The sequence below is a fragment of the Oncorhynchus masou genome, chromosome 6, assembly GCF_036934945.1.
Source record: "Oncorhynchus masou masou isolate Uvic2021 chromosome 6, UVic_Omas_1.1, whole genome shotgun sequence".
Classification (NCBI taxonomy): domain Eukaryota; kingdom Metazoa; phylum Chordata; class Actinopteri; order Salmoniformes; family Salmonidae; genus Oncorhynchus; species Oncorhynchus masou.
Window position 1 is genome coordinate 44,000,897 of NC_088217.1, and position 12,503 is coordinate 44,013,399.

General features: G+C 42.6%; 1 pseudogene; it reads right to left on the bottom strand.

The window, feature by feature from the left end:
• Window positions 1–48: 48 nt before the first annotated feature.
• On the bottom strand, window positions 49–12,010 carry LOC135541124 (EGF domain-specific O-linked N-acetylglucosamine transferase-like; annotated as a pseudogene).
• Window positions 12,011–12,503: the final 493 nt, after the last annotated feature.

Below are 12,503 nucleotides of genomic sequence, written 5' to 3' on the forward strand. Positions count from 1 at the left end.
CGGGGCTTCCACTCGGGGTGGTTCAGGCCGAAGTCTGCTGCTGGGGGCCTACAGTTCATCACGGCTGAGTCGGGGCTTCCACTCGGGGTGGTTCAGGACGAAGTCTGCTGCTTTCAGCACCAGACGCACAAACTCCTCCACATCAAAGGAGTAGTTGGTGAATTTAGGATGCTCCCCCAGGGTGGGATGGCGACCCTGTGTGTGGGGGGGTGAAAGGAAGAGTCGTTATGAACACCGCACTGCAGGTATGTGATTTGTGAGTGTCTGTGCGAGGCAACGCAAGTGTATATACTAAAGACAAAATGACAGATGAGTCTGGTGGTACATGCTGCAGCTACAGGTGAGGATTGGTAAGGTGTCTCTGGGGACCTGGGGCAGTGAGCTAGGTGGAGGTGGCAGGAGCGGTACTGAAGTGTCCCACCTTATCCTCTGGGAGCACTTTGTCCCTTTTTTGCCAAGTCGCATATCGGATCCCCCGCAGCCGAGCCAGATCTCGATAGCAGCTCTCATCCTGACAGTTATATCTGTGGAGAACAGATGCAGACACTTTATCTCCTGCTCTCACTCTCTTCTCTCAGTATGCCTCCCAGCCCTGCATGGCCCGGCCTGATGAATGCCTGTTTAATTAGGCCGTTATTCACTGCTGCACCTCATGGCTAAGGGCTAACAGAGCACAGCATGCTGCCAGACCCATCACACAGATAGCACTATATCCAGCACAGACGGCACAGGGAGCTCTCTGCCCTGTTGGCCTGTACTACACCATTCACAGAGCATGGAAGGACGGACAGACAGACAAGGATCCAATGGAACAGACAGATACAGAGACCCAGAAAAACCCAAAGACATAAAGCTGTTTTAGACACAAACAGACAGACTGAACAGTGTCACTCACAGCTCAAAGATGACAGCCTAATCAGGGAGAAAGAGCAGGTGAGTAAGTCCCGCCCCATGAATCCCGATGAAGATGTCAGAGTTGTGGGTAATCCTGAGTTGTCGCAGGAACGGGACATCCCTACAGACAAGACAGACAGTTATGAAATTTAACTTACTACTTAACTCATAATACCCCTACTGACATCACTCCAACATAGCATACCAGTCAATATTTACCCCACTCTAATAGCGGTGTGTCAGACAATAAAATACACCTGTTACTCAATTCCCTTTGTGCTGCTGCCTTATGTCCTCCAGCAGCACCATATCATTTATCCACCAATAATGCATCTAAAGAACACAAACTCTTCACACTCACTTGTATTTGTAATCCACCACGTTGACCTCGAGTAAAGGCCCGGTCTTCAGGGCGTTTGTGAGCTGTATGAGCACAGTGAGATGCATTCTCTGATCAATGAGAGGAACAAACACAGACACCGGTCGCATAAATCACAGGCATTTTACTCCGCCAGTTTAAATAAGATTTTAAATGGCCAGTTAAGAGCTGGAGGAGGCAGTAAATCAATTGAGGGAGGGAGAAGTGGGCAGTGCTGCCTCAGACTGGACTCACCTCCTGCTGGTTTAATGTCTTGCGATAGTCTGTGCTGCTAACAACATGACACGAATCCTCCCCTCCTGAAACCAGAAGCATGAGGATCAGGAGTAGTCAGACGATATAAATAGGACATCTATATTGGATATTGTGCATTAACAGAAATCGCAAAAGATGAACTCCAGCATTTCACGTAATACATTTTTGTCTCAAACGTGTAAAAGCATTCAACTTTGTCGATTTTCAAAACAGTCTAAAAGAACCAGAACTCTGTGGCCTTTTGCAAAACAGTAAATGCACTTTCAAAATGTGGTTGCCTTCTCAAAACATTAATACAGTATATTCATCAAAATTATATTATACCATCAAAATGGCAAATACATTCATAAAAACAAAAAAGATTGAGTCCAAGCACACGAAACAGAAAGTTTGTCTGTCTTTTTAAAATCCCAGTAGATCAATACATTTTCTTAGCAGTCACTAAATCATGATGATCAAAATTGAAATTACAACTATCCAAAGGTGTACAATCATGGGCAATTACACTCCTTTTATGCATGTTTCACTAAACAATATACATCAAATCAAATATTATTCCTGAGAAAAAGTCAAATAAAAAAGAAGCAATAAGGATTCATTCATCAGTATCATCACAATCAAATTCCATGTCTTCAACACATAGGTTGATTGGCTCATCGTTTTGTAGACTTTTCATTGGCGCACAGAAACACAATATAAATAAGGAAAGGTGAATACAACACAACCGATTTGAATGTAAATGCCTCAATCCACATCAAAGCTCTATAATGGAAGGTCACATCTTTACATGTCGTAAAATAAAAAAATATCTAAACTTATTCCCCATTGCCTAGATCTTCCCCATGGCCTAGATCTTCCCCATGGCCTAGATCTTCCCCATGGCCTAGATCTTCCCCATGGCCTAGATCTTCCCCATGGCCTAGATCTTCCCCATTGCCTAGATCTTCCCCATGGCCTAGATCTTCCCCATGGCCTAGATCTTCCCCATTGCCTAGATCTTCCCCATGGCCTAGATCTTCCCTATGTTATGCATGGTATGACACTGATGGGGCGATTTAGAAGTATTTACTGATTACTGGAAACAGTAAACACAATTTCACACATTTCTCTTCCAATTAAAACAATGTGTAAAATTCACTTAACAGTGAATGTTGTATTCAATGATGACATCTGTATTTAAAGTTTAGCAAAAGTGTGTCTAAGATATGCAACTCAGGTAACTCAGGCAAGAAAATGCTCTGAAGTTCTGTAAATGTATTTGAGCATTTGAACATTGCTGCTATAGATACTTTTCAAATCAGATCCCCAAAATGCTTGAATGTGATTAAGAAAAACTGTAAACCCATCCATAACTTTTCAAGGACCTTAATCTCAATTTGATGTACTTGTAGAAAACTCCCACAACCAATAAGGGGCAGGCTCCCATCCAGAGGTGAAGTCGGAGTTTTCTACAGTATTTTTTATTACACATTACATAGAGCTACAGCACAGAGGTTTTATATAACAAGTGAGAGAGTAAATGTCCTATACAGCATCACCATCTAGTGGCTAAAAGTCCTACAAAACTCAATTTCAGTCTCACTGGCATTGTACCATCTGAGTTTGAAATAGCCTCAGGAAGACAACTCCTAATGTTAAAAAAAGAGAAACTGTGAAAGTGATCAGCCACAAACCACACAGACTGTCAGGAGAAACCCAGAGGGAACACACCACCACATAATGCCAAATACATGCAGTTACCCAACTAGAAAAGCATATTAGATGGATGACATGAAACAGCAGTGTGTGCATAAGGAGAGCTGATATTGTGATGAGTAGAACACAATGCTAGAGAGGAGCAGTCTGCTGTCTCCCTGAACCATTAATCAGAGGGATGAAAGGAGGAGCTGAGAGGAGCTGAGAGGGGGTCAGGGCCGGGCACACCTCTTATTCAGCTGGGAGACGGTATCGCAAGCACTGCCATCTCACAGGAAGGCTGTTAGCATATTCTTAGCATCAGCCGAGAATACACAATGAGCTGCATCCTCGCAACCGTCTTCAGTGGTCGTAAAGATAGTCAAATGCACTCAGTCTGGGGTCGTAAAGACCAGTAAAGCCTGTATCGGTGAGGTACAGACCAGTGAAGAAAAGGTGTGTGTGCATGTGTGTGTGCATGCGTGTGTGTCTGCATGTGTGGTCAGTATTCCTTACCTTGGGTCCATCCTGTGGAATGTTGAGTCAATATAGAACATACTGGGAGAAGGCCCTGAACGTCACTTCACTGTGGCAGTCAGATATCTACCATTAACACACCAAGACAAATCCATTAGCTCCATCTGTCTGTCCCACATGCACATACACAATGTCCCTCACACACACGCATGTACACACACACACACACTCAATGTCACACACACACACAATGTCCCTCGCACACACGCACAGATGCACAGTGAGAATTGTATTTGGATAGAAATCTGACAAATCCAAACACATTCCATACCCACACGGAAAGACATTTAAAGCCATGCCAAGCACAGGTCTATGATTCCCTCCTACAGGCCAGAGCACAGCAGTCATAAATATAAACACATGAATATAAACATGACATAAGCAGCAGGAGCAATCCAAGGCATCAGATATGAGGCTAACCTATCAATATTTCACACCTCAAGGTTGACCCCCCCTAGACCTAAGTATTTAAATGATACCATCTTTACACAAATCTCCTTGAAATTATCATTTAAATAACTTAAGAGCTGGAGATGATGAGTACATAGCATAAATATTGGACCCAAATGGCATGCTATGAGTTATGACCAAACTGGATAACAGATGATAAAATAAAATGGCATGATGAGGCGAGAAGCATGAAAGAAAAAAAACACAGACATAAAGCCTATGTGATCAAAATAAGAGAAGGCACGGAGGAAGGTATGGAGTCCGAAAGGCAGGGACAACCCAAGCAGCTCAAATGGATTCCGATTTCCTCATTGGCGGCGCAATCCTATCTCTATATTTTCATTACACATGAAAAGATACAGACAGAATACGAACCATAGGTGTGTTATAGAACAGCCCATATCTCATCCTGGGGAGCAGGGTAAACACCACGTCTTTGAAGCACACCTGTTTCAAGGTAATGGATACGTTATACAACCATGAACGACCCCCCCCCCCACTCTCTTACCCTTTTAGTGTCAAAAGTTTTCAGATGGATGATGTCATAGTCAGAGAAAGCCTTCCAGGACTCACTGAACAGATCCCCATATCTGTAAAAACTCGAACAAGGAAGAAAAATACATCAGAAAGATGACTTTGAAATTCAGTTGCTTCATCGGACTGGCTAAACTTCATGTCAGATTTCATGGAGAGTATTATGAAACACTGTTTTGAATTATGGTGTAAGTTTCATTAGAACTGTACTTGCCTAGCAGTCAGCCACCTGATTAAAGGTCCAATGCAGTCGATTTTATCTGAATATCAAATAATTTCTGGGTAAAAATTAAATATCTTACTGTAGTTCTAAATTTAAATTGTCAAAAAGAAACAAAAATAGCTTCTTAACAAAGAGAAAATTATCAAGCGTGAATTTTGCTAAGACATTCTGTGGGGTGGTCTGAGTGGGGAGGAGAAAACTGAAATGTAGCGGTTATTGGAATGCGCGACCAAGAGGGTTAGAGAACAGTTGCTTCATGACCAAAAGTATGTTGACACCAGCTCATCGAACATCTCATTCCAAAACTATGGGAATTGATATGGAGTTGGTACCCCCTTTGCTGCTATAACAGCCTCTACTCTTCCGGGAAGGCTTTCCACTAGATGTTGAAACATTGCTGTGGGACTTGCTTCCATTCAGCCACAAGAGCATTAATGAGGTCGGGCACTGATGTTGGGTGATTAGGCCTGGCTCGCAGTCAGCGTTTCAATTCATCCTAAAGTTGTTTGATGGGGTTGAGGTCAGGGCTCTGAGCAGGACAGTTAAGTTCTTCCACACTGATCTTGACAAACCACTTCTGTATGGACCTCGCTTTTTGCACGGGGGCATTGTCATGCTGAAACAAGAAAGGGCCTTCCTCAAACTGATGCCACAAAGTTGGAAGCACAGAATCGTCTAGAATGTCACTGTGCTGTAGTGTTACGATTTCCCTTCACTGGAACTAATGGGACTTTCCTAAACCATGAAAAACAGCCCCTGACCATTATTCCTCCGCCAACAAACTTTACAGTTGACACTGTTCATTCGGCAGGTAGCGTTCTCCTGGCATCCGCCAAACTCAGATTCATTCATCAAACTGCCAGATGGTAAAGAGTGATTCATCACTTCAGAGAATGCATTTCCACTGCTCCAGAGTCCAATGACACCGAGCTTTACACCACTCCAGCCGACTCTTGTGATCTTAGGCTTGTGTGCGGCTGATTGCCATGGAAACCTATTTCCCAAAGCTCCCAACAAACAATTATGGGGCTGACATTGCTTCCAGAGGCAGTTTGGAACTCGGTAGTGAGTATTGCAACTGAAGACATGCGATATTTAAACGCGACGCCTACCACTTCGCAGCTGAGCCGTTGTTGCTCCTAGACGTTTCCACTTCACAATTATAGCACTTACAGTTGACCAGGGAAGCTCTAGCAGGGCAGAAATTTCAGGAACTGACCTGTTGGAAAGGTGGCATCCTATGATGGTGCCACGTTGAAAGTCACTGAGCTCTTCAGTAAGGCCATTCTACTACCAATGTTTGTCTATGGAGATTGCATGGCAGTGTGCGCTATTTTACACACCGGTCAGCAACGGGTGTGGCTGAAATACTGTCGCCAAATCCACAAATTTGAAGCATGTCCACATACATTTGTATAAAGTAAGCATTTCACTGTAAGGTCTACTACACCTGTTGTATTCGGCGCATGTGACAAATAAACTTTGATATATAGTGTATCGCTACCTGAAAAGACATGATCTAAGTGACTGATATTTGGTATTCAGCAGTCATAAAAGTATGTCTTATTTACTTTGAAGAACTACTAAAATAGTTATTTTGTCAGACAGCATAGGCAGCAGCTCTCTAGACGAGATGATGAATTGGAGTGAAATAAAGTAACCAAATAAAACAAATGTAATGTACACAACTGAAATATTTTATTAAAGTCATGTAAATAAATGATGGTTAATAAAGTGATAAGCAGCAATGGGCAGTCACACCATCACTTACCATCAAGGGACTTAATATTATTGCTTTATTCTGTGTTGTAACAGCATTCAACCCACATAATGTATGGTGCATTTAATGTTTAAAAACAAAAAAAATCTCAACCCGAAATCGACCTTGCTTTATTATCAAACTGAAACCGAACCAACCTTGCTTTATTATCGAACTGAAACCGAACCGACCTTGCTTTATTATCGAACTGAAACCAAACCGACCTTGCTTTATTATCAAACTGAAACCGAACCGACCTTGCTTTATTATCAAACTGAAACCGAACCGACTTTGCTTTATTATCAAACTGAAACCGAACCGGCCTTGCTTTATTATCAAACTGAAACCGAACCGACCTTGCTTTATTATCAAACTGAAACCGAACCGACCTTGCTTTATTATCAAACTGAAACCGAACCGACCTTGCTTTATTATCAAACTGAAACCGAACCGACCTTGCTTTATTATCAAACTGAAACCGAACCGACCTTGCTTTATTATCAAACTGAAACCGAACCGACCTTGCTTTATTATCAAACTGAAACCGAACCGACCTTGCTTTATTATCAAACTGAAACCGAACCGACCTTGCTTTATTATCAAACTGAAACCGAAACGACCTTGCTTTGTTATCAAACTGAAACCGAAACGACCTTGCTTTTTTATCAAACTGAAACCGAACCGACCTCGCTCACGATTGTCAGATGAAAGGCCATTCCTTTCCATCTCGCTGTCATTTTCTCTCCCTCTCTCTATCCTTATCCTTTGCCTCCACAGACAGAGGGGTGAACAATAGACAGGATAAGGTTTCCCATAAATCATTCTGTTTTACACCCACTGCTTAACCTTAATCTCCTCCACAAGCAAGTGGTAAAATGTGAAACACAGCACATCGATACACAACACTCTGGTAAACAACCATTCTCTTGCTTCTGTTTGTACAAACACCTTTGGACAAAACATTCAGCTTGCGAGGTGACAGCAACATAGTGGAATCTCTAATTAGCCTATTGGAGGGCCCAGCTAAGCCATAACCATATTTCTTGCACTTATTCAGTCATCTCAGATCAGTGAAATGGAGATGGGTTGCAGAATATTGTACTTACTGTGTCCCACATGAGGATTTTGATGTCTCTGCTGAATGAGTTGTTGATGTGCTAGGAGATGTACAGGTTGACAATGTCATAGAAATGATGGTACATGTTAACCCCTGCCAAAAACACACATTCAGGTTGATCCATCACATCTCAGTCAGTACCGCTGTTAAGGCTGTTATTATTTGTTTATTAAAACGTTTGGTAATTGTAACAGCATCGACATAAATTGTTCAGCCGGCATCTTGTCTATCTCGCTAGCAAAAATGTTGCCTATTTTCCAAACAAGTTTTAACAAGATAGCTCGATAGCTAGCCACGGTAGCGATAAACTAAGCTCACTAGATAGTGCAGTTCATGTTCATGTTCATGTCCAGAATGGTCTGGGTTTACTTTTAAAAATGTTTATTGACTGGCAGACCATATACATGACTAGCCATGATATTTAGAATTGTTTATGCATTTCCCATTTGGCATGTCTCTTCTGTCGCAGTTTGCAGCAGCACTGACAGCTGTGTTGACATCACAACTCGGACCAAGTTCCGAACAGCACAATATGACAAGTCATGTCAACTTTTGTATAGAGTCAGCTGCGTGAAATAGGATGATTATATCTCTTGTGATGCAATGCAACTAAGTCGTAGGCTATTGTTTGGGGGGTGACACAAGGAGCAACCCAGATGCAACATTGTTGCAACAACATCAATTGTGTCCAGATTGCTTCGTGTGACCTCGGCTTTCCTGTGTCACTACCATAGAAATAGAATGCATAGATAGCCCATCTCCATTCTTGCCATTAATGACATAATAGCTGGTCTGGCAGCCATTTTGAGTGTGGAAAAAGCAAAAAAAATACAGGATATGACAACGTAATAATTGTATGCATTAACGTAAAACAATAAGCACATTCATTGGACCAGTGCCATTGCTAATACTACAGGATTAGTATTGAAAACATGACATGCGGTAATAAAGTGGCTATAGATCATCTGAAAGACATTTAAATAGAATGACATTAAAACAGTTAGGCTATGTGTTTGCAGACTAGTTAGCTGAAATTCACTACGATTGTGTGCATTTTCCACTTTCATGGCAAACTTTCTGTACTGCTAACATTCACTTCCAGTCATTTTCGCTCCGGTGCTGGTCCAATTAATTTGTTTATTTCCGAACGCTTCTGCATGGAATTATTATATTGTCTTAACCTTCTCAATCTTCAACCTAGACCATGCCAGAAACTAAAGGCCGGAGGTTTACCCTTCAATCTATGCTGTGGTTTGTTGAGTCAACTCAACTGACATGGCAAAAAATACATTCCATTTCATGAGCCACATTTATTTTTACATAACCTTTATTTAACTAGGCAAGTCAGTTAAGAACAAATTCTTATTTTCAATGACAGCCTAGGAACAGTGGGTTAACTGCCTGTTCAGGGGCAGAACAACAGATTTGTACCTTGTCAGCTTGGGGATTTGAACTTGCAACCTTCCGGCTACTAGTCCAACGCTCTAACCACTAGTCGCTCTAACCACTAGTCGCTCTAACCACTAGTCGCTCTAACCACTAGTCGCTCTAACCACTAGTCGCTCTAACCACTAGTCGCTCTAACCACTAGTCGCTCTAACCACTAGTCGCTCTAACCACTAGTCGCTCTAACCACTAGTCGCTCTAACCACTAGTCGCTCTAACCACTAGTCGCTCTAACCACTAGTCGCTCACACCACTAGTCGCTCTCACCACTAGTCGCTCACACCACTAGTCGCTCACACCACTAGTCGCTCACATCACTATACCAGGCAGCCATTGCGAGTGTACCCATGAGCTTGCAGTCAAATTGCCAGGGTTCCAAACATGTTGGGTGGCAGGTAGACTTGTGGTTAGAGCTTTGGCCTTGTAACCAAAAGGTTGCAAGATCAAATCCCCGAGCTGACAAGGTACAAATCTGTCTTTCTGCCCCTGAACAAGGCCCCTGTTCCTAGGCCGTCATTGAAAATAGGAATTTGTTCTTAGTTAAAAAGGTTAAAAATAATAATAAATAAATGTTCTATTAATTTTATTTATATATACGCAAACAGAATGTGTTATTTGATATTGTACTAAAAAGGCATGAAGACTGTACCCACCTGCATCAAGCTTCATGAATACAGTAGGTTTCTCAAAGATGATGTCACAGTGCTCTTCATCTGTGGGTTTCAAGTCCAGCTCTGTGTATGTCTGTAGTTCACCATACCTTGGGAGGGGAAAACGAGCGTTTTTCAGAGTTATCATGCCTGTGTTATTCATAGTCACAGACATGACCATCAATCAATCAAATTGAACCTTTTTACTTTTGTTACAGAGAGAAATGTTCTTAGTAAGAAGAAACCTTGATATGAATCTCACAGTTCAGAGAGGGTCATAAGGAATCTATGTTTTGTCTCACCAGGACTGCAGAGGGCTCTTGTGCCCTCCTTCTGCGGCCAGCGCTCAGTGGTTCAGACTGCAAGGCCTCCCAATCTCCCCCTCCTGGAGAAAGTCCTCCTTATACCTGCAGAGAAAACACAGGTGAGTCCCACACTTTCATTTTATCATCATTTCTTTCATTAGGCCAAGAGGAGGGTCAGTCATACTGCTTTCACCTATCCTGCCTTTCAGGTCAATGACGATGAAGAGACAAGCAAATTTAAGAAATAAAAACGTAACTACTAGGATTCTTCGCACACAGGAAAACAAGGAATCCAGATGGGACTCTAGATAAGACGTGTCCCCAAGGGTACACTGACCTCTCATGACCCCTGCGAGGGTTCCGCAGGTCCAAGTACAGATTGGTTACCCTGCAGAAGCGAGTGTGGCGGGTGCATTTCAGAGACGAGTCTCCCTAAAAATAAAATGTGAGCGTTTAGCAAACGTATTTTCTGTTTATCAGTGTGGATTCCTGAGTCCTGTGTGCAGCTGCACTAGAGGATGAAGGGTTTACAGGATTGGTGGCCTCGCAGAGAGTCTTCATCTCACTGAGGCGCTCCCTGACGTAACCAAAGTCTGCCTGTTTCCAGAACAGCTCCTGGGCTGCCTCCAATGAGCTGGCCCGAGGGAGGACAAAGAGCTCTGTTAGGTCAAACCAGTGGCAGAAATAAATTATGCACATCCACATGTATGACAAGAGCTTGACACAATATGCTAATTAATAAACTGAAACAATATTCTTGTTAGTGAATGGAGAGAGTGGGATTGTATTGTACCACCCGGAGTCAACCCTGGTGCAGACAGGATAGCCAAAGCAGTTCTCTGGGGCACAGTTCTTCTCATAGCCCCAGCAGGCCGACACATCCAGCAGAGCATCCTGTTATAAAACATTAAAGGGTGGTGGAAGGGGGAGGCATAAACTAAAAGACGTGCTAAACACTTGGATGGAACTTAAAAGATCCCACTAAAAACAGCCTACTTGTACCACCATGATACACAAAACATCAGTACGTGGTCACTGTCAAACACTGTAAGCTTTCAATTGTTTTAGGCTTAAGCTCTAAACTTACTTTCTGTTCATAAGACTATGGCTGCTTAGACAAGAGACTTAAAATGAGCTAATCCCCCTCCACCATGTGCATGATGATAACAAACATGGTAGTCATAGGGCCCTATTACTGACAATAATAATAATAAATTACATTTGCAAATTTGCTCTTCATTATACAAGAATCATCTCAAAGTGCATAAAATCAAATAAACATAAACATAGTTTAAACATGTATATCTAACCATATCAGGAAAGCCAATGGAGATTAGCTTTAAAAAACAAAACAATGGTCTGAACAGCGCTGAGAAGGTCAGGAATAGAGTTCCGTTTGTGTGGTGCATGGGAGGAAAAGGCACAGTCCCCCATGGAGTAGTTTGTAGTGGCTTGAACATAAGGTGTGTGGAGGTTCATAGGGGGAGAGCAGGTCTGACAGGTAGGCGAGTCCAATGAACAATAACACAGTAATAATAACACAGTAGCTCACCCTGTATTATTTAAAAAACTATGACAGTACAGTTCTTACTTTAAAAGGGCAGAGTGGGTCCTCTCCACAGAGCCTGGCTACTCTCTTGTTATTGCGGGGGGAAGAAGGAGATGTGGTGCCGTGGCAGCGCACGACTGCTGTAGTGGAGTGGTGGTTTGTGGTTGGTGTTCAGAGCTTCCTCAGCAGCTACCACAGCGTAAATACAGACCATGACCAGTGCTACCAGCTGCAGCATAGTCAGTCCCACACAAACACATGTGAGAGTCACCTTGGTTTTACCTCAAAGCACAGCACAATCTCTGTGCAGTGAGAGCGAGAGAGGCAGACACACTGTAATCTTGGGTAAGAAATGGATACCGCCTTTGTGGGTATAGACTATAGTGTGGGAATCTGCCTTGAGGCGGATCTGAACTCCATATAGTAGAAGTCCTGTTGCAGGAAATATTAGTGACATTTTTCCTACCATTGTTCAAGCAATCATGGCTGGGATAGGGGAAATTGACAACAACAAAAAAGCAAGTGCGGGAAGGGTATGACTAGTGACCAGAAACAGGATCCTGCTCCTCTCAGATTTGACTTGGTTTGTTCCGGCACCTATTTGCCCAGATCTGGTACCTCTCGCGGCATGATTAATAAATTATTCCACTGTTCACACTTTAGACATTCGAATAAAAGCCATCAGTATTAAAGAAGTTGACTCTCAGGAGTTAAATGGACTTGAGATGGGG